The 22,953-nt window shown below is 42.2% G+C and overlaps 2 protein-coding genes across 2 annotated transcripts in view; both read right to left on the bottom strand.

The window, feature by feature from the left end:
• Positions 1 to 2,160, bottom strand: part of LOC108443647 (NACHT, LRR and PYD domains-containing protein 12-like) — a 76,119-nt gene extending 73,959 nt beyond the window's left edge. Inside the window, exon 1 of the mRNA XM_017724418.2 lies at positions 2,087 to 2,160. The gene's annotated coding sequence lies outside the window, so the exon portion shown is untranslated. The remainder of the gene's footprint in view (positions 1 to 2,086) is intronic.
• Positions 1 to 19,742, bottom strand: part of LOC108443648 — a 381,331-nt gene extending 361,589 nt beyond the window's left edge. Inside the window, exon 1 of the mRNA XM_017724422.1 lies at positions 19,690 to 19,742. The gene's annotated coding sequence lies outside the window, so the exon portion shown is untranslated. The remainder of the gene's footprint in view (positions 1 to 19,689) is intronic.
• Positions 19,743 to 22,953: the final 3,211 nt, after the last annotated feature.

The raw sequence follows: 22,953 nt of genomic DNA on the forward strand, positions 1-22,953 counted from the left end.
AGCAGACTGCGTCCAAACGGTCATCTGTGTTCATTTAACATGAACTAAAGAAAACGGCGTTATCAGCGGCCAAACACGAAACCTGCTGAGATCCGCTCTCACAGCTGGACTCCAGCCTGAGGCAGCGTTAGCTGAGCTAGCTGATCCGAGATAAACAGGTACCGTGTTTACAGGTTTCTTCTTTCTTTTATGATGATTCTGTTTATTAACCTGAAATCTGTTGTGTACATTTTATTACAGTGTCTGTCAGACACTTTAGTTAACAGGTGTCACCCACAGTTTACCTGTTTATACAGCCTAGTTTAGCTGCTGTGTTGGAGATAAATGGTTTTTATTATTATTATTAGTAGTAGTAGTACTGTTAAGAACAACATCAGTGATAATGATAGCGTAGTCCTGCCCACTGACACATGGGGGGCGTAATGCAAGACAAGACTTTACTGCTGTAATAAGTGGCTGTGGATCTGTTTGTGTGTCGTAGGTACTATTCTGTGCAGGGCTGTGTGGTAGACTGTGTGAATTTATGGTCAGTTGTTAAATAGAGTAGTTGGAAGTGAGCTGCCTGTTTCCCGACTGTTTCCGCGAGCCCTGGCTGGTGGACAATGTGCTCCATAAAGAGCTTTCGCTTAAAGCAAGTATGTTGTGATAAAAAAATGAAAAGGACTCTTGTGATGATGTAAGGTCACCTTACACACCAGTAGCCCACTGAAACATTTGCCCAAAGACACGTTCTCTAAAAAGACATTTAAACAACAAACTTGAACCTGGAACCTGTGTCCTTTTTAGGAGTGGCAGCGCGCGGGTCACCCAGCCTTTAAAGCCCCCAAGTGGACTTGAGGACAAGGCTGGTGCAGGGGGGTCCAGTATACCAATTAAAGTAAACAAACGGAGTATACTTACCTGTAACATCTGAATGCATGCATGTCCATCACAGAAACCGGTTATATGAATATATGTGATGATCTACCTTTTTAAACTCTTTTAAATCTACCCCCTTGAGAATGTATACTCTCGTTGGTTTAGTCCGGGGCGGGCTAATGAGTATATAAGGGGTAGGGACTGAGAGGGTATAAGGAGGGACTGAGAGGCTGAGTTTGTCTCTGGAGGACAGAACTTTGTTGGCCGAGTGAATATACTCGAGAGACGGTTACGGATTGGGGTTCAGTGAACCTCATAATCTAACCAGTGGTAGCATCAAGCCACTAAGCCGAGCTTACCTCCAAACCTAATGGTGTATATAGTGTGCATAGTGTATTGTCATCATTTGTTTTGTGTTTGTATAGTTTTCTTTTGGGTATTTTTTGGGCGCACAATAAATCATTCACCTTTTGGAACACCAAATCTGGTTTGAGGAAGCTTTTTACCAGCAAATGATGCCATATAATCCAACTCTGTCTGTAGATTTGCTTGATATTTTGATTAGTTTAAATAATAAGGTCAGACTTTGTTAGATAAAAACTGTTAGATAAACATTGTTAGGCGTCTGCTACCTGAGCCTGATGGGCCCTTCAAAATATCAGATAGACATTTTTCACGTCCATCATCAGGCTAGGTTCAGCGGTGATTTTTATTACATTGTAAAAACTAATTTGGTTTTAACTTTAAAAGGTAAGGCTTTAAGTAATGGAGCTCACATTATAAGCAATCTGTTAACTTATCACAAATTCAGTGAACCTAAAATAGTAAAACAGCCAGTTTACTTACTTTTATCAGTTAAAATGATTGTTTTTACAGTGTTATTACAGGAATTCTCTCTCTCTCTCTTCTATTTAGTAGAGTTATAGTCTAGAGCTGCACTGATGAGGATGCTGTGTCATCAAGCTAAGCTGAATCATGTGAAAAGTTAGTGTTAAAAAGTTCTGGGCTGGTTAAACATTTTCAGGGCTGTAGCTCCTGGAAACCCAGTCCAGGCGACACCCCTGTTCAGTATCCGCTTTCTTGCATTACCATTAGTTCAAACCGCCACTAAGTTGAATTAAAGAACCCGTAAATACAAACACACAGAACACCTTGAACTGTACAAGCATGTTCTACATTACAACACTCATTCATATTCATACTGAATATTCATACTTAATAAACTCACTCTGTGAAATTCAGCGCAGCAAAAACAGTTCCTCTTCTCTGATGGTATCCGCTTAAAGTTGTTTCCGTTTTCTTTCACACAGTGGCAACAGAAAAATAGACCACACTTCCTTCATTCACTCTCTAACTCTCTCTCTCTCTCTCTCTCTCTCTCTCTCTCTCTCTTTCTCTTCCCCCTCACCCCTTCCTCTCTCTCTCTCTCTTTCTCTCTCTCTCTGTAACATTGAACTACAGAGTGTATAATGGCATTTTAACACTGCGCTTTAAGAAGCCATTGTAATTTCATATCTTTCAGGCCCAGTAAACCTTCTAATATGTATGTTGTCCAACAGCTTGTCTCCTCTCAGGTGTTTTACCAGCGTCAATCTGCTCGTGTTTGCTCCAAGTGACCCATGGAAGACATGTAACTCTGATGACAATGAAAGGTCCGTGTTGAACGTTACAGTTGCATTTCGCTCATACAGTGTTCCAGAGGTCCCCTTATTACACCGCTTTTAAGAAAATTGTGAAGCAAGAATTCTACTCTTTCTTTAGTCTGTTTCCATCTGTATCTGTCCACAGGTGGCATTGATCTCAGTGTTCCAGAGGTCAGCTTCATTATTTGTATATATTTTTCTTAATTTTAGGACTCAGCATTTTATCAGGATGTCTTTTTTGCAAAGGATCAGGAGGTTGCATCATTTGTTAAAAAACATTCGTCAAGAGTTGAAAGTGGTAAATATTAGGACCACTTTTAAGTAATAGATAATGCAAATTTTATATCATTTACCTTTGCTCCTGTCTCTCTTCAGAGACCTGGGAGCAGGACATGTGGAACAACTAAGTGAGCAGCAAATAAAGATCAGGTGTCAGTCATGGGCTGGAGGTTAGGGAACCGGCCCTGTGACCGGAAGGTCGCCGGTTTGATCCCCAGAGCCGACAGTACGTAACTGAGCAAGACGCCTAACCATGTAACTCTTGCTCAAGTCCTTGAGCAAGACACCTAACCCCCAACTGCTCCCCGGGCGCTGTGGATAGGGCTGCCCAATGCTCCGGGCAAGTGTGCTCTAGTGTGTGTGTGCTCACTAGTGTGTATGTGTTGTTTGACTGCATGGACAGGTTAAACGTGGAGGTGAAATTTCCCCATTGTTGGACTAATAAGGGTCACTTAATCTCAAAACTAGACAAAGAGGGCATGGAAATAGCTGGTTGCTGGCATGGCTTTTAGTTAAGCGGGCTTAATATGTATCATGTTGAGGTGTTTGTATACCCCTGTATACCAAGACCTTGCCAGAAAACACAATATAACTTTCTTCTGTATTCATACAATGTGTCAGTACTGGCCATATTTGGAAAAGGCTGCAGTGAGGTTTACCAAACTACATAACCTACTAAATATGAAACTATTTCTCTCAGTTTTGCATGCAAAGGCACACTCCTCTGAATGTGAGGTGTGTCTGTAAATGTATTATCCATTTCAACAGTTCAAAACAAACAAAGAACATGTAACATAACTCCAGCATAGACATATAAAAACCTAAAAAGTAAGATAAAAAGTTACAAAAAAAGGTAAATGTTACAAAACATTAAATATTTGTATATGTGAGAGTGTGTGCAATAGAGGAAGTGTGTGTGTGTGAGAGAGTGTGTGTAATAGAGGAAGTGTGTGTGTGTGTGTGGAGTCTGCACAGCATTCATCACTGATGACTACACTTTGTGGCCTCACATTTTGTTTGCTGATGGGGAGAAGAGTCTGCTTGTTTCTTCTTTTGACTAGTTGCAGAACAGGCCTTCTGGAATCACCACAGATGTCCAAGATTCCAAAAACCCATGTTCTCCTCCTCCAGGTGTTGCCAATACAGCCTCTGGCATACTACATTGAAGAAGAAAAACAATTTATGATGTATTATTAACAGTAAATGACACATTATGTCACACCAGGACTCTATAAAGAATTTATTTAAATTTACAGTGGAAATTCTGCAGTAATCTACAGTATTCCTTAATTACAGCAAAAATGTGCACTATGCTGGTCCAGCTTCATGTCAAATAAATGAAAATATTGAATTTTACCATAATTAGCTGTCATTTACATTTCAAATGATCACCTTGTCTCTGAATATTGTGGTGTTGGTAGTGGGGCTTCTTAGCATTTGTTTATGCTCTGTTTATATTTTCTTAACATGGTATTCCTACCTCACATACACCATACACAAAAATGTAAGTGCTTGCTATCAAAACGAACTAATTAGTGTGATGCGGAGCGATGGGGAGGTGGACGCATGCGCAGAGAAAAGCAAGATTTATTGAGGGCAAACCCATAATCAGAATCGAGAGAGGGAGCCAACACAGACAGAGCGGGGAACACACATAACAAAAAATAAACACAAGAAAAAACAGACTATGGAGGATGGAAGAAACAGCAAACAAAACAATTCAAACAGTACTTATAAAACATCCAATACATGCAAAGACCAGCAAACACAAGGCTTAAGTACAAACAGGGATAACAATGGTTCACAAGACACAGGTGGAAAACAGGTGAAAACAATCAGGGCGGAGTCTGAAAACAAGGGGGCCGGACTTGTGCAGAATAACAACAAAAGCCCGTGGAAGACCAAAACACAAAGCACACGGAGGAGTGGGAGGAGCCGATCATGACAAATTAATATGAAAGTTTTGTGCTGTTCACTCTTATTTTCACATTATACTAAATTGTGTAAAAACTACAACCCCAATTCCAATGAAGTTAGGACGTTTTGTAAATCATAAATAAAAACAGAATATGATGATTTGCAAATCCTTTTCAATCTATATTCAATTGAATACACTACATAGACAAGATTTTTAACCCCACCCACTCCATCCTGCCTGCACCCTCTTCTTCACCTCTTTTCTGCACTGTCCATTGCTCTGGATGGTTGACCCAAGATATTTGAAGTCATCCCCCTTTACGACCTCTATTCCTTGCATCTTCACCTTTCCACCTGCCTCCCTCTCATTCACACACATGTATTCCGTCTTATCTCTACTGACCTTCATTCCTCTCCTCTCCAGTGCAAACCTCCACCTCTCCAGATTCTCTTCCACCTGCTCTCTACTCTCACCACAGATTACAATGTCATCTGCAAACATCATGGTCCATGGAGCCTCCTGCCTGACCTCATCTGTCAACCTGTCCATCAACATTGCAAACAAGAAGGGGCTCAAAGCTGATCCCTGATGTAACCCTACCTTCAACTTGAAACCATTTGTCACTCCAACTGCACACCTCACCACTGTCTCACTATCGTCATACATGTCCTGCACCACCCTAACATACTTTTCAGCTACACCTGACTTCCTCATACAGTACCACAGTTCCTGTCTTGGCACCCTATCATATGCCTTCTCTAGATCCACAAAGTCACAATGTAGCTCTTTCTGACCTTCTCTGTACTTCTCTACCAACACTCTAAACGCAAAAATTGCATCTGTGGTACTCTTTCTGGGCATGAAACCAAACTGCTGATCTGAACCTCTTGCCTTAGCCTTGCTTCAACAACTCTTTCCCATACCTTCATGGTGTGGCTCATCAACTTTATACCTCAGTAGTTACTGCAGCTCTGCACATCACCCTTGTTCTTAAAAATGGGGACCAGTACACTGCTTCTCCACTCATCAGGCATCCTCTCACTCTCCAGGATTTTGTTAAACAACCTGGTTAAAAAGTCTACTGCCTTCTCTCCTAAACATCTCCATACCTCCACAGGTATGTCATCTGGACCAACTGCCTTTCCATTCTTCATCCTTCTTAAAGCTGCCCTCACTTCCACCTTACTAATTCTCTGCACTTCCTGATCCACTATCTCTCCCCCCATTGTCCTCCTCTCTCTCGTTTTCCTCATTCATTAGTTCTTCAAAGTACTACTTCCTTCTACTCAACACTCTCTGTTCACTCACTAGTACATTTCCCTCTCTATCCTTTATCAGCCTAACCTGCTGTACATCCTTTCCAGCTCTATCTCTCTGTTTAGACAAAAGATACAAGTCCTTTACTCCTTCTTTACTGTCCAGCCTCTCATACAGCTTATCATAGGCCTGAGGCTTTGCCTTTGCCACCATTCTTTTCGCTATGCTACTAGTTTCACAGTACTCCTGCCTACTTCTTTCATCTCTCTGGTTATCCCACTTTTTCTTAGCTGGCTTCTTCTTCTGAATACTCTCCTGGACTTCCTCATTCCACCACCAACTTTCCTTGTCCTTCCTCAGACCAGACGAAACACCCAACACATTCTTGCCAGTTTCTCTCACCACCTTAGCTGTAGTTTCCCAGTCCTCAGGTAGCTCCTCACTGCCCCCAAGGGCCTGTTGCAATTTTTCCCTGAACTGCCTGCAACCATCCTCCTCCTTCAGCTTCCACCATCTAATCTTTGGCTCTGTCTTCACTCTCTTCCTCTTCTTTGTTTCTAATCTCATTCTACAGACAACCACCCTATGCTGCATTGCTACACTTTCCCCTGGTACCACTTTACAATCTCCAGTCTCCTTTAGGTGGCATCTCCTGCTAAGGATATAATCCACCTGTGTGCACCTCCCTCCACTCTTGTATGTCACCCTGTGTTCTTCCCTCTTCTGAAAATACGTGTTCACCACAGCCATTTCCATTCTCTTTGCAAAATCTACAACCATCTGACCTTCCGCATTTCTGTCTTTCACACCATACATACCCAGCACCTCTTCATCCCCTCTGTTCCCTTCACCAACATGTCCATTGAAGTCTGCACCAATCACTATTCTCTCCTCTCCATCTACCACTTCATCCATCTTACTCCAAAATTCCTCTTTCTCCTCTGACAACCAACCTGTGGTGCATATGAACTGACTACATTCAAAATTACACCATCAACCTCCAACTTCAGGCTCATGATCCTGTCTGACACTCTCTTTACTTCCAGAACACTTTTCACAAGCTGTTCCTTTAGGATTATCCCTACTCCATTTCTCTTCCTCTCTACACCATGATAGAATTGTTTGAATCCACCTCCAATGTTCCTAGCCTTGCTTCCTTTCCATCTGGTCTCCTGGACACACAGAATATCTACCTTCCTTCTCTCCATCATGTCTGCAAGCTCTCTGCCTTTATCAGTCATTGTCCCTATGTTCAGAGTCCCTATTCTAACCTCAACACTCCTGCCTTTCCTTCTCTCTAGCTGCCTTCTAACCCACCTTCCTCCTCTCCTCTTTGATGGTCTTCAACCTACAGTAGTCCAATTTCCCCGGCACCCTGCTGGTCAACAGCACCGGTATGGCAATCATATTTGTGATCCGCATGCTATTTTTGGCACAAGTTTTACGCTAGATGCCCTTCCTGACGCAATCCTCACCATTTTTTCGGGCTTGGGACCGGCACCAAAAGTACAAAAAGTACACCCCTAATGGCTGTTTTTTCAAATATATTTTATATATATATATTTTAAATATATGACGACAATGCAAAAAAAGAAAATTCCAACCAAGATAGACACCCCTATGTTAATACTTTGTACAACCCCCTTTTGCCAGCACTTTAACAAGACAGCACTTAATCTTCTACTATAACATTCCACAAGATGGGAGAATACAGAGAGAGGGATCTTCCACCAATTCCTCTTTGCACAATCTCTCTAAATCGACCAGAGTCCTGGGTCCTCTCCTATGCACTCTCCTCTTCAGCTCACCCCACAGGTTTTCAACTGGATTGAGGTCTGGGGACTGATATGGCCATGGGAGGAGCTTGATTTTGTGTCTGGTGAACCATGTTTGTTTAGATTTGGCCACATGTTTAGGGTCATCATCTTGCTGAAAGACCCAGTGATGACCAATCTTCAGCTTTCAGGCAGAAGCCATCAGATTTTGATTTAACACTAGCCCTCCTGAGATTTCAAGATCCTCAGGACATCACCCCTCCTTCTTGCCAGCAATTAGCAGGACCATACATCACCCTTTATTATGTTAATTCACAGAGGAGGACTGAGACAGCAGCTCTGTGGTGCACACAGAAAGTCTAATACTACTACTAATATCCTCTGCAAATATATAATATTCTGCTAAATGTTTGTTGTATATCAGATTATTTTTTTTTGTATCTGATTTGATCAGAATAATGTTGTTTAGCACCACATGTATTTGTTTCATCCTCTTATTGCCTTTATTGAGTATATTCTGTCTAGAGTAGCTTCAAACTGTAGTTTATTTTGTTATTTAGTGGGACTCATTAGTGAAATAGTCGTCTGTACGTCATCTGCTACGTGCAATTGAATTAGATAGATAGATAGATAGATAGATAGATAGATAGATAGATAGATAGATAGATAGATAGATAGATAGATAGATTCAAATGTTCTTTTCAGCTAGAGGTATGGAGCCACAGATTTTCTTGTTTATGCATGTCATTAGCGGCACACATTTACATCAGTGAACCATTATCACGGGTCCATATTATCGTCTTTCATGTTGTTGCCGGATGTGCATGTCATTAGCGCAGTATTGGCATTATGTAAGAAGCGCCACACATTTACATCGGTGGACCATTATCACGGGTCCATATTATTGCCTTTCATATTGTTCCGTGTATGCATGTCATTAGCGCAGTATTGGCGTTATGTATGAAGCGCCACGGATTTACATTAGTATGAGCTGCTGTGGGCGTGTTCTTCAGAGTTATGATAAAAGCAGAAACACAAATGCAGGTGAATTACATTTTCCCTACTATCCTGTGTGGAGAAGACTGAAAGCACTATGGCAAGCCAGAGGACGTACACCGCTAAAGAAGTTTTGGCTATCCTTACCAACGTGGACAGCTGTGAGTCCGATGGGGGAGAGGAACTCTCCCGTACTTATGAAATTACCAGCGATTCATCAGAATAAAGTTGTTTAGCAGCACATGTATTTGTTTTTTCCTCTCATTGCCTTTATTGAGTATATTCTGTCGAGAATAGCTTTACAATTGTTGTTGGATGCAGTACAGCATAAAATAGAATAAACAGAGCTTACACGAATTGAAATGCAGAACCGAAAGTGTTCGATGACGAAAAATATCATTATATATTATAGTAAAAGAAATGTACAAAGAGCGAGATTCAAACTGTAGGTTTTTTTTATTGTTTAGCGGGATTCATTAGTGAAACAGTCGTCTCTACGTCTGCTGCTACGTGCGCTTGAATTTTAACTTTTGAAACACGGGTCTACAAATTTTCTGCCGCTTGTTGTAGGATCGGTAACATATACAGTCCACTTGTAACTTCAAGTTTACCTTGAAGTTGTATCACGTTCGTTGCTTTGGGAGTTGTATGAGCTCGAGGTGGGCATGGGGGGTTTCCACTTCCACCGCACTCCATATCATTACCAAGACAATGGGCGTTAATCGCTTCACAGCAGGGGAGTGGGCTACATGGTCGCTGGTTTCCCTTACGAAAATTTTTGTAGCTGGCGGAAGATTAGTGTTAAAATATCCTGGTATTTCAAAGAGTTCATGACGCCATGCACCCTAACAAGGTTCCCGGGGCCTTTGAAAGAAAAACAGGCCCACAGCATCACCGATTCTCCCCCGTACTTCACAGTGGGCGTGAGGTGCTTTTCCACATACTCATCTTTTGTGTTACACCACACCCACTTAGAGTGTTTGTTGCCAAAAAGCTCTATCTTGGTCTTATCTGACCAAAGCGCACGGTCCCAGTTGAAGTCCCAGTCCCGCTTGGCGAACTCCAGATGGTTACGATTGGAAGTGAGAAAAGGCTTTTACCGCGCAGCTTCCCAGTTTGTTGGCATGTAGACAGCGCCTGACGGTTGTTATGGAGACTTTGTGACCCCAAGATGCTGCTCTTTGATGCAGCTCTCTAACAGTGAGCTCTGGAGAACTTCTTACTTCTCTTACCCTCCTCCTCACTGAGCGTGGTGGCCAGATAAACTTGTGTCCTCGTCCAGGGTCGTCTGCCACTGTTGCAGTTGTTTTAAACTTCTTGATTCCTCTGACTGTAGATGTGGGCAGGTGTAGGTGAGTGGCTATTTTCTTGTAGCCATTGCCTGACTTATGAAGGTCAACACACGTCTGCCTTACTGGAAGTGTGTTCTCGTCTTTCCCATGTGGAAGAGTGGATAAGACCAATAGGCCTCTGTGTCAAGTCTTATTTATATCCCAGGGAAACAGGAAGTAATGAATTACTAATTATAGGTTCCTAGATACTCTGATCAACTACAGTCGAAATGACAGAAATGCCTCAATTACATTTATTTTCTAGGAATTGTTGGGGGTGCCAATAATTGTGGAACAGGTGATTTTATGAAAAGTCAGGCATTTTTTTTGTTGACTTGAGATAAAGGTTACATTTTTCTACAGTTTTCAGTGAGAGATTATGCTTCTGAAATAAAAACTGAAAAGAGCGGTGCCAATAATTGTGGAGGGCGCTGTATATATTAACCCGCTAGCTGTGAAACAGCTCGCTAGTCATAGTGTGTTGGTCCTATGCTAACCTGCTAGCTGTGAAATTGCGTGTTGGCTCTACGTTAACCTGCTAGCTGTGGAATGGCGTGTTGGCTCTACGCTAACCTGTAAGCTGTGAAATAGAGTGTTAGCTCTGTGCTAACCTGCTAGCTGTGAAATAGTGTGTTAGCTCCATGCTAACCTGCTAGCCTCTGTTTACCCTGAAGTGTGTAGTTTCACTTTCAGCTCAGTCGCTTTCGTCTGTGCAGCTGTAAATAAATCAGACGTGACTTTATCAGCACTTTATTTTATTAAATGATCATAATTCTGGGAGTTTAATCTGTTCTTTATTGTAGATCTTCCACTGATTCTGAACATCGTCTCCATCTGAATCTCCAAACCAGAGAAACACAGACTGAACTGCTTTATAAATGAGGCACAGCGCAGCCAATCAGAACACAGCTCATTTACATATATCAGTCTTAAAGCCACAGAAACAAATAGACGGTTTCATTATAAAGAATGAAGATAAAAATGATGTAAAAATGAATCTTTACACTGTTTTACACATAAAACCACACAAACCTGATATTTTTATGGTTTGTGTTTCACTCAGGAGGTGATTTTATTTTAAACACGCTGAGGAGCCACTCCAGACTAAAAACCCAGCGTATAGCGATTCAGTGAATGTGGTGCTGAACGTGTGAAGGTGCGTCAGTGTTTGATCATCAGAGACGCTGTAGGAGGACAGAGAGCCACATACACTCCTACTCTCCCCGAGCTGGAGGGAGGAGCAGAGAGTTCAGTCTCATTATTGTGAAAGACAGAGTATCTGTTATTAGAGCATCTCAGACTCCAGGACTTTTCATTCAATCCAAATCATCACTACGTCCTTTCCTGCTGATTGATTTATATGCTACTGCTATAAAAACTGTCCCGCTCAGCCTCCCAGTAACAGCGTCCAGTCAGACTCTCTCTACACAGAACCTGCCAATACCAATCAAATCTCTCTGGATGATCAGGATACGACTGAGATCCCACACGCTCCACCTTCCTGTTCCCATCAGACAGAGAGAGAAAACTGTGCACTGTGTTTGGATCCAGAGTGAACTCACAGGAATCTGCACACAGGAAGAGACATTTGAGAGAGAGAGAGAGAGAGAGAGAGAGAGAGAGAGAGAGTGTGTGTGTTCGCGCACGTGAGAGTGTGTGTGTTCATGCGCGCGAGAGAGTGAGTGTGTGTGTGTGTGTGTGAGAGAGAGCGCAGGTGTTGGTTTGTGTGGTTTTGTAAGGACCTCTCAGCTGATGTGAATGGTTTATGGTGTTTGTCTGAATCTGATTGAAATATAGAAATCCAGAAAAAGGTCGTTTAATATTCATATTTAATTGGCTGTGTTCTTGAGGTTAATGTGGTCTGATATGGTCAGCATGTTCTCTGTTTTCTCTCGTAGGCTGTGGCGTATTCAGCCGTGTCCATTCTGATAAGGGAGGTTTTCTTCTGGATCACAGAGGAAACTAAGAACTAAACATGAACCTGAAAGGAGACAGAAAACGTGTCCTGATGCCCTGAAAGTGGTCATGTCTGAGTTTCATTACAGTGGAAAGGTTTTCAGTATGAATGATATTACTCTCTCATTTAGCTGGACACTGGGCAGCCACTTCATTCAATCCACCTCCTAGTTTCTGCACTCAGGGTAACAAAGTATCAGAGGAACAGATGGACTGCAGTCTAACTGTAGAACTACAGAGAGAAACTATGTGGTCAGTGGAGCTGATAAAGTGGACAGTGAGTTTAGAAACAAGCAGGTGGACTTAATGAAGTGTCCGGTCAGTGTAATGTGTGAGGACAGGCTGATGTGCTCATTTTAAATGGTTCTCTGTTGTTTTTGTGGTTCTAGAACTAATAGTTTCTGATCTGCTTTATTTCTGTGTTTCAGTGTTGAGACCTGATGACCGATGACCCTGTTAGCCCAAAATGAAAACCCCCACAGTGGCAGGAAAACCCATCTGTGTTTATCTGCTATAAGGAGCTTTAATATGGAGATGCAGGGAGTTTAAAGATGAACATTCACTGTGAATGAAAACAAGATTAACTGATGTTTTCATTTCTAGTCTTTTTCTGAAACTTCCACATTGATCCTCATGATCATATATTTACAGAGAGCAAATGAGAAAGACCAACTACAACCACAAGAACAGCGTCTGACGCAGCCAATCAGATCACGGTTGGAACCAAGTTCTGTATTTTATTCCTGTTTCTGGAACGTTGCTGAGACAGATGTGTTTCAGCCTTTACTGCTTTTTGAATGAAGCCCAATACAGTGTTCTGCTTAATCAGCACATCCTGGCATCGTACCAAACAGTCATGTCTGTGTTTGTGTATAAAGTGCCAGTAAACCATCTTTGTCCTTCTAACACAGCGTAATGACCTCATTCCTGTACTGTTAAATCAGCGTTCTGGTGAAGCAGGTACGACCTTATGAACCACATTCTTACTGCAGGCAGGAAATTTTCAACATGTCCCTAAATACGAGTGTCAGGTTGATGTGTCGAGTTTAAGTTGGTCTAGAAGAATCTGAAGCGATATTTTTAAATATTTCCAGCTTCTCTTTAGAGCAAAGGGAAAGGTGGTCCCTGTAAACACGTTCTAACTGGTTTGATACGGAATGTCCCCATAAGACTTAAAAACCTGTGTGTGTGTGAGTGTGTGTCCTGCAGCGGATCGGTGGCATCCTGAGACAGTGACCTGAGATGAGCTAACAGCTAATGTTAGCAGCCATTTAGACACAGTAATAGTGGTTTATAAGCTGGGTGAATCTTCAGAAGGTGATAAAAGCCTGAAACAGCATGTTTCTCTCATCACTCACAGTTTATACTCCAACACAGCTGGACGGCTGGATGTACAGAGCTTATAAATGTGGGACAGCATTTAGAGTAACACCTGTTCATGATCTATATGTGAGGTCTAGACTGATTTCTTCTTCTTCTTTCGGCTGCTCCCTTTAGGGGATTTAGAATTAAATCACAGTACTTTTACTGTTACTTGAGTTCATTAATGAGATACTTTTACTTCACTACTTTCATTTTTAACTTTACAGAGTAAAAATAAATTATAACCGTATCAGTTCAAACACCAATACGAACGATACATGGTTAAATTTAAAAGATTCACCAACCATAAAACAGCAGCTCTGGCAGGAAAAACACTACAGAGATGTCCAGTTTAGTGTAGAAGGACAGAGGAGAACTGAACCAGCACACAGGAGGAACAGACCGCGTCCAAACGGTCATCTGTGTTCATTTAACATGAACTAAAGAAAACAGCGTTATTATCAGCAGCCAAACACGAAACCTGCTGAGATCCGCTCTCACAGCTGGACTCCAGCCTGAGGCAGCGTTAGCTGAGCTAGCTGATCCGAGATAAACAGGTACCGTGTTTACAGGTTTCTTCTTTCTTTTATGATCATTCTGTTTATTAACCTGAAATCTGTTGTGTACATTTTATTACAGTGTCTGTCAGACACTTTAGTTAACAGGTGTCACCCACAGTTTACCTGTTTATTCAGCCTAGTTTAGCTGCTGTGTTGGAGATAAACGGTCATGAACGGCTGTGATACAGAAATCTAGTCTAATACAGGTTCTTCATAAACTCTGAACAGTGAATCTCTCAAGCTGTCATTGTTGAAGCTGACTGGCCTGATCTGATCAGACTGCAGGTGGAGTATGAAGTATGAATCAGAGCTCACCTCACATTAATCACAAGCCCTCAGCAACATCAGAGCATCACTCAGACAGAGTTTAAACAGTGTTGACCTCTAATATTCAGATCATCATTCAGTTTGACTATAAAAAAAAAACGGTAGTTATCACGTCTGGACTTTAACTTAAAAATGCTGAGGCTAAAAAATATTCCTCTAACCTACAGAGATAGAGAGTCTGTTTATTTAACTGTGAAATACAGTAACAATGTCTGGTTCTGTATGAACTGATCAGCAGGATTAGTTAAATATATTACAGTAAAATCAAAGCTGGGTAAGCTGCTGATGTTGCTGCTGATTTTAATGGTGTAAATATTCTGAACTGATATCAGTGAAAATGTACAGTGTGAAGGCTGTGAATGCGTTTACTGTCTGTAGAGGTTCATACCTGTTAACGTAAGCTAGTGTCCAGGGAGCTGATGGGCAGCAGGTCTCACTAAAATTACAGTATTAACTGAGCAGTCTACTGTAATTCTGACTTTTAATCAGAACCTAATTAAACAGTAATATCCTCTGTACAGTCAGTCATAAAATACTCTACTGGAAACAGATAAACTAGGACGCCTTATATAATCATCTGACCATGAAACACATGCAGTTTAATGTAACCTTGTTCTTTACACAGCTCACAGACAGGTGTGTAAGTAGCAAAGCCGTGATCAGTCTCAGCTCTCAGAACTCTTTTTCTCACATAATAACGCTTTGCTTTAGTTTTTTCTGTACAGATTATTTCCGATAATGTAGACCAGTCAGCTCAGAAATCTGACAGCGGAAATACGAAAAAAGTAAATCAAGTACCTCAGTAGTTTTTCAACCTCAGTAGTTTTTCACTACTTATTCACTACTACTTGAGTCATTTTATTTACTAATCCTTTTACTTGTATTTGAGTAAGTTATCACTACAGTAGCATTACTTGTATTTAATTAGGGATTTTCAGTACTTTTTACACCCCTGGCAATTTCATATTTTAGCCCACCAGTGTCAGTTACCAGACAAGTTGTATCATTACACAATTAACTATCACACCTACACGACTGCTGCTAATAATAAAGATAAGTAGAACATTCAAAGGGGTCAAGTACATAAAGTTAGATTGTTAAAATAGTTTTATTATATGAGACTCTTATTCTGATATCAGGGGCTTTTAAGGGTTGCTCTTCATCCACTACTGGCAATGGAGCTTCCTGACTAGTCTGTGTTCTTTAATGATTTGTTTTATAATATATATTGATATTATGACATGGTGTGTTTACTGCTATATCTTGAAAGGATCCATGAAGGCAGATTTAGTAGTTGGGGCTAAATTGAGTAATAAGCTGTCATTAACATACTAATAATCTGTCAGATTCTAAAATCATCATCATCATCATAATCGTTGTAAACTGCTAAGTCCAGATAGGGTAGCAGAATCCCAGACGACCCTGTCCCCCGCAAATTCCTCCAGCTCATTCCCAGGGACCCCCAAATTTTCTCAGGCCAACTTGGAGATATAATCCCTCCAGCAGGTCCTAGGAAGACCCCGATCCCAGTAGGCCGTGCCTGGTACACTCCCACCGGGAGGCGTCCAGGAGGCATCCGAATCAGAGTAGCGTCTCTACTCCCAGCTCCTCCCGGATGGCCAAGCTCCTCACCCTGTCGAATAGAGTGTAGCCCACCACCCTGCGAAGAAAGCTCTTTTCCACTGCTTGTATTTGCGATCTCATTCTTTCGGTCATTACCCACAGCTCACAGTGGTTGAAGTTCACTGAACTGTGTTACTAAAACAGGTTCAGTCTAAATCTCAGTGATGCTGTGAGGAAGACAACACTCTGCAGTTCATGAGACCTACAGACTCAATGAGACTCACAGACTGCAGTGCTTTCTATATGACAAGCTGAAGTTCATCAGGATCAAATCAGCTGGAAAAGCTTCATAGTGAAAGTATCTGATCTCAGAAATCTGATCTGCAGAAGCTCAGACCATGAACTCTCCAAGTTACGGTTATTAAATATAAAAATTAGTAAAGGGTTATGATGCTTTTCACTTTAAGATACTGTTCAGAGGAATATGAACTCATCAAGACACAGGAACACCTTACAGAGACAGGACACAGAAACAATCATGTATTTCTGTTAGCCGCCTCTTTAATTCAGTCTAATCTAAGACGGGAAACGAAGCCTCTCCTCTTTACTATCACACCTCCTCACCTGTGGATCTCATTCTGTGGATAAATGATTTAAAAACTCACTTTGACCTGTCAATCATCCCATCAGGGCGAGACCGACAGCATCAGTGGAAAAGCCGTAATCTGAACATGGCAGCTGAAGAGTTTTAGCTATATACCTTTACTGGATATATAGCTAAAATATTTCTAGAGAGAGAGAGAGAGAGAGAGAGAGAGAGAGAGAGAGAGAGAGATAAAGAAAGAGAAAGAGAGAGAGAGACAGAAAGACAGAGAGGACAAAAGGGTGCAACAGTGTGAATGTTTATCATTGTGTTACCACTAGTTGGCGACACAGGGTCGTGTCTGAAGAAACACTGAAAGGAAACTGAAAGTAACTTGAAGCTGTGGTGGTTAAAAAAGGAGAGAAGCTGCAGATTTCAGTTCTCTGGACTTCACTCTGGGAGGTCAGGAGGTTTGGCTGCTCTAATATGAAACAGTGTAAAACTAAACGAATCTGATTGAACTCAGTGTTACTCAGGATGGATCAGTGGTGTAGAGGAGCACTGCTACAGAAGGTCCTCTCAGTGAAATGATCCAAGTCAATATATCTACCACTTCCCATTTTGAGATGGTGCTCATTATAAGATTCTAGCTCATTTCTAGAAATTATCTACCAATTTAATTAAGTAAAAAGATCTCACTGTACCGGCAGATCGTTTTGCTGGTTTCAAGCAGATTTTTCACAACAAGGAAAATAATCTGACAATAAAGTGAGAATTTCATTCAATAAAATCACTTAAAACCAGTTAAAAAGTGTTTTTTTACTTTTACTCGACACTCCCACTAGAGGAAACATTAGATTATTCATTAATTAGTGGATTATTGTATGTATATAATACACTACATATATATACTATATGTATAGATGTTACATTGATTGTTAATGACCGAACGCTGTTTAACGCCTGAGAGAAGCTTTTCTTATTTTGGAGCTAACATGGTGGATGTTGTAGTTGCTTGGAGTGAAAACACGTTTATTTATTTTCAACTTCAATGAAAAACACGCATTTTATACACGCCCACCGTGTCGTATGGTTCTTAAATTAATAATAGACAAAAAAACCCTGAACCCAGTGGTTTTAGTAAAACTGGGTTTTAATCTGGGACTTAAACCCAGTTCTGTGGTACATTTTAGTCTGGTCAAAGTCCCAGTTTGGTCTAAATGATGATTTGACCGTTTTCTTCTCCTAATTTCCTGAAGCTTCTCGTTCTTCTGCTCACATCGTGGCTTCTGTTACAGGAACGTCACAGTCATGTTTGAGGTGCAGAGCTAAGAGGACGAACTCACCACAAGACCAAACCTGACGGTTCCCAGTCCAACAGGAACCTCTCAGTGAAATTAAAGAGGAATTTTACAGAATCACACAGACGTTCAGCTCAAACCAGCAGCTGAAAACAAACGTGTTTCAGAGCAGAAAATCTAAACTATTACAGTAATAACTGGGTCTTTAGTTCAGGCTCCAGACTGGACCACAATGATTAATCTGAGTAACAAAGTTCATCAATAAATAAGTTATATTAGATTAATTAACTGGCCAGCGGCGACTGATGGATTATTATTGTTTTTATGGGTAACTATTTATTTCTGTTGTTCTGTATTTATCACTTTCTGTTTTTCTGCATTTTCTTTATCCATTTTCCTCTTAAAGCATAACTGATAGGCTTTCGTCTGGTTCCTATCATCATCACTGTGAACAGTTCTGACTCTGTCTCTCTAGAACCAAGCGTTTCATACCAAACCGCTCTGTGATGTTGTTGGCATGGTAACCATTTAATTATGCAGAAACTATGAAAAATGGGTTGAGTTCCTCTTTAAATCACAGAGCTGGTCTGATTTTTTTCTGTGAATTGGCTCTGTAAGCTACTTTTTATCTAGAGCCCTGTTTAGTTATTAGTCATCATTTCTAAGTGAAGATCTTGAGAAAATCAGTCGATATTTCAGTCTTACTTAATGAGTTACAGTGAGACCCAGAACCAGTGGCGCAAAAAGGGGGTATGCAGCATATGCGGCGCATATGGGCGCTGCACTAGAGGGGCGCCAAAACGATGCCGGAAAATTATTTCTAGTCTGCATTTTCTGTAAGAGCTGTTTGTTCAAGTGTGATAATACACATCAAAAACAGCACAGCACTAATCAGGCGCCCATCCACTCCGTCCCCTACCCTCCTGTCATTTGCTCCCAAACACAGGCGCTTGAGAACGCGCCCCATAGGGAACGCGTCAAGGCGTGTGATTTTTTTTTTTTCCCGTCATGGCGCAAGCACCTGCAGGGTGTTTAGGATGGAGGGGCAGAAAAAAAAGCTCTCCGGGGCACAAAACAGAAAACGGAAGAGGGAGAGAGAAAAACATGTTGTAGGGATGAAGAAAAGCTTCTCAAAGTGGTTGAAAGACAACAGGTTGGTCAGTTTATACGCTTTATTCACCTACGTCACCTTTGTCTACCAAAACGAGACTGTAGGGTACGAAAGTAGCGTTGGACCACTGGTTTCTAGCAAAGCTGCCTCACTGCTGCGTTCCCAAATGCACTTATTCAAAAATAAAGGAATCTAATAGAGGTCAAACCTTCCATAGTTTCCCCAAAGATCCCGTACTTCACCGGGAATAGATTCACACAATCAGAAGAGATCGCCTCTTCAGTTTAAGATGTATGTTACTGTGCTAGCTAAGGCTAGCCATATTAATATTACCCAGCCAGCCAGATGAATGATAGCAGTGAGGCAGCAAGCTAACATTAAAGCTAAACTTGGTTCTCCAGCTACGACCTGATTAACCCTGAACTGGTTATTTTCTCGGTTTAACTTCAAAACGAGTGACATTAGTCAAGCCATAGCTCTTTATAGTAGCCTGTTTAGCTAGCTAACCTAGCTAGTCAACATTCTAGTTAATATCCTAACCGTGGTAGCCTGGTCTAAAGCTCAGCTCGCTGGTCTCACTAAATCATCTTAAACTCTTAGTTTCTAGCCACATTCAGACACATTCAGCCTGTAACAGTTTTAGTTGAGTTTTCCTTTAGTAGTTTTTCCAGTTGACTGTGAGAAATTAGAGCTTCTATTAGTTCATTTGGCTCTTATTATGTCGGGAATATAAACGTCTGAAAGCTTCAGAAGCTCTTTTTACTTTTCTGCTGTAACTGTTTAGTCTAGACATCATCAAACCCACTGCAGCTGCTCTTTATTCTGGACTATTTCAGCTCCAAACACAGTGGATTATAAAACCTCTGTACCTTTCAAAGCTCCGAGCCTCCTGTGGTGCTTCGGCTCTCGGCCTGGACTTTTATGGTGGGAGAGCTTTTTCCCTCTGAGCTGATGTTCATCTAAACTCAGACAGATCAGCTCTTTGATACTGAGGCCGTCCTCAGTTTCCCTGCTCTTTCTCCTCTACTGCTCCTCACTTGTTCACCAATAATAACCTGAGCAACGACAAACAGTCAGGGTTTACAGCAAGCTGCTCTGAGTGGACCCTCCGTGAAGCCCCCCCATGTGGTCAGGCATGGAATAAAACGCTAATATTGGTTTGAGCTGTTTGAGCCGTTAAAAGAAACATTTGAGCTCTTTTAATTCTTCAGTTGCTGATAAATAGGTTTAGTCACTAGTGATGACATCATCACCATCACCAGGATCAGCATTGGGTGATGGTGAAGACCTGAGAAAGGCCGAATTCCTGTTAGTGAGGTTTTGTGACGTCACGCTTAGTTTAAGGAAGAAAAACATTCATGTTGGTCTTTCAGTGTATCTTGTGCGCTCATGTTAATGTGTGACTTGTTAAAACGCTCATCAAATATCAGCGGAAATTTACTGGAAGCACCAGGAACACAGCGGGTTTTAACAGTGACCAGGGTGGGCTCACCCCCCCCTCTGGGGGGTTTGTGGATGTAATCTGTTGACACTGATGGGTGTTACCTTTTGCCTGTTACCGCCTCCCGACCGTAGTCGCGAAGCCAGGGGAGCTACCTCACCGCAGCTCCGCGGGCCAGAGCGGGCTGTAGTTTTACTTTCCACCCGTTCTGGGGTAATACCCAACTTTTGGCTTGCTCCAGCGGGAAAGATGAGTAGAAACTGAGTGCGATGCAGTACCGGCATTTATTGTGGCTGACTTGGGCATAAAAACAAAACAGAACTAACAACTGGTGGCCGTGCTAAAAATAAAGTAAACGAGGCAGAGAGAGAGAAAGAGCGTGGCGCTCCCGCCACAGCAGCTAGACGACCCCTTCACTCACTGCACCTCCCAGAATACAATGCGTTCCCCAGCATTAACCCCTTACTTGCCCAACACTACCCCCACTCTGGATGGTGATTAACCCTTACACTAATCCAGCACATATCTCTGGCACAGATACAGAGTCAATAAACCAGTTACCCCTAAAGTTCTTGTTTCTAAAGTAGTACACTTTTTACAGTCCACTAACTCCACTTGACGGAGCAAACAGTCCATAGACAATGGATTTGGTGTCCATGAGGTGGTGGGTAGCACAGCATTAGAGTTTTGGTCCTGAGTAGCGAGAAGGAGAGGAGCCAGCAAGTTCATTACTTAACAGTCCAGACAGAGCGTAAACGCTCTTTCTCTTGGAAAGTCTCTGACTGTTCCCTGAAAAGAAGATATTAGTGATTTTAACCTAACACAGTTCTTCCTTACTTTACTTCCGACAACTTAAACTTACAATACATATGGCTCTCATCCCGTTGATTACCCAAAAAGTGCATACATTGCTTACTAGTTCTTTTACAAAATAAACATACATAAACTCTTACAAAAATAAACACGGCCACCCAACATTGGTTTACACAACAATGCCACAAATAAACATTGCATCTCTTTTTTTTTTCCACAGTATAACAAAACAGTTTTGTTTTTGTTTTTTTTCGAACAGTTCCACTCCCCTTTTCTTTCCTTAGGGGGATACCCAGTCCCCGTATTTCTTTGGTGGTACAATGTTCCTTTTGGGTCTTTTGGGTGTTTGACCCTGAGCAGAATTAGACACAGTCACGGTCGGTTCCTGTTGTGCGGTGCTACCCCCACTGAACTGAATGTCATTTGAACTCTCAGGACTTGGAGGGGCGAACAGAGGGCTGGTTGAAACATTGCTGGTGTCCCCAGCACTTTGTTGATCCATGAACAGGTTGGACAGATCGAGATCAGATGGCACAGTGTCATCAAGGTTAGGTGGTAGTACTTCCACTGGCTGCCATGCTTCAGCATGTTTGAGCGCCCAGGAATTGTCCAATGGAGTGCGAGGGTAGTACGGCTTGAGCTTGTCATGATGAACCACTTTTACTTTAGCTTTTGGGCTCTTCTGAATCCGGTAAACTAAATCATCCAGCTGACCTAAGACGAAGTAGGGTCCCTCATAGGATGGAAGGAACTTCCGAACTTTGTTCCTTACACGCTTGGTTCCTTTTACTAGATGCCATACGGTGTCGCCCCCTCTGTAGCGGTTCCTTGAGACATTCTTTTCATACTGTTTCTTGGCTCGCTCAACAGATTGATCCAATATCTCTCTGGTGATCCTGTGAGCAAGTTCCAGTCTGTCGCGAAGTTGTATTACATACTCTGGAGGTGCCTTGGCATTGTGGTGGTCAGGTGGCAGTCCAGCCACAAGGTCAATTGGCTCTGTCAGCTCCCTGCCAAAGAGCATCATGTTTGGGGTAAGTCCAGTTGAACTATGCTTGGTGGCTCTGTAGGCCATGACAGCAAAGGGGATCATCAGGTCCCAGTCCCAATGACACCGTTCTGCAGTAGTGGCTAGAATTTTCTGTAGTGTGGCGTTAAATCTTTCCACTTGTCCATCCGATTGTGGTCTGAAAGGAGTGGTACGAGTTTTCTCAACTCCCAAGAGTTCACACATCTTTCGGAAAACTTCCGACTCGAAATTAGACCCTTGGTCGCTATGAAGAGTCTGGGGTGCTCCATAACGACACACCCACTCAGATGTTAGAACCTCGGCCACAGTGACAGCTTGGTCGTTGGGCAATGCATAAGCTTCCACCCACTTGGTGAAATAATCTTGTGCCACCAATATGTAACGATTATGACGATCAGTCTCATTCATGGGTCCCATAAGGTCAATAGCGATCCGTTCCATTGGAGCTCCCACGCGCACAGTACCCATTGGAGCTTGGGGTTTCTTGGGAGGGCGAGCCTTTGAAGCGCAGCTGGCACAGGTGCGGCACCATAGATGGATGTCTTCCCTCATTTGGTACCAGTAGTACCGTGTCTGTACTCGTGCCAGCGTCCGTTCCACACCAAAATGACCACCCACCGGCCCATCATGCATCTGCTGTTGGACGTCTTGGCGGAACACTCGGGGAAGAATTATCTGTGGATGAAACTCAGTCGCGTTGTTAGTATAAAAACGTCGTAAAAGGATACCATCTCGCATGTAAAGACACTTCCACTGGCTCCAATAAGCTTTAGTCGCTGGTCCTAACGGGGACACATCTGCCCAGGTGGGCCGCTCGCTTCCCTCATCCAGCCAACTCCACACAGGTCC

This window comes from Pygocentrus nattereri, chromosome 12 (assembly GCF_015220715.1).
Source record: "Pygocentrus nattereri isolate fPygNat1 chromosome 12, fPygNat1.pri, whole genome shotgun sequence".
Taxonomy (NCBI): Eukaryota; Metazoa; Chordata; class Actinopteri; order Characiformes; family Serrasalmidae; genus Pygocentrus; species Pygocentrus nattereri.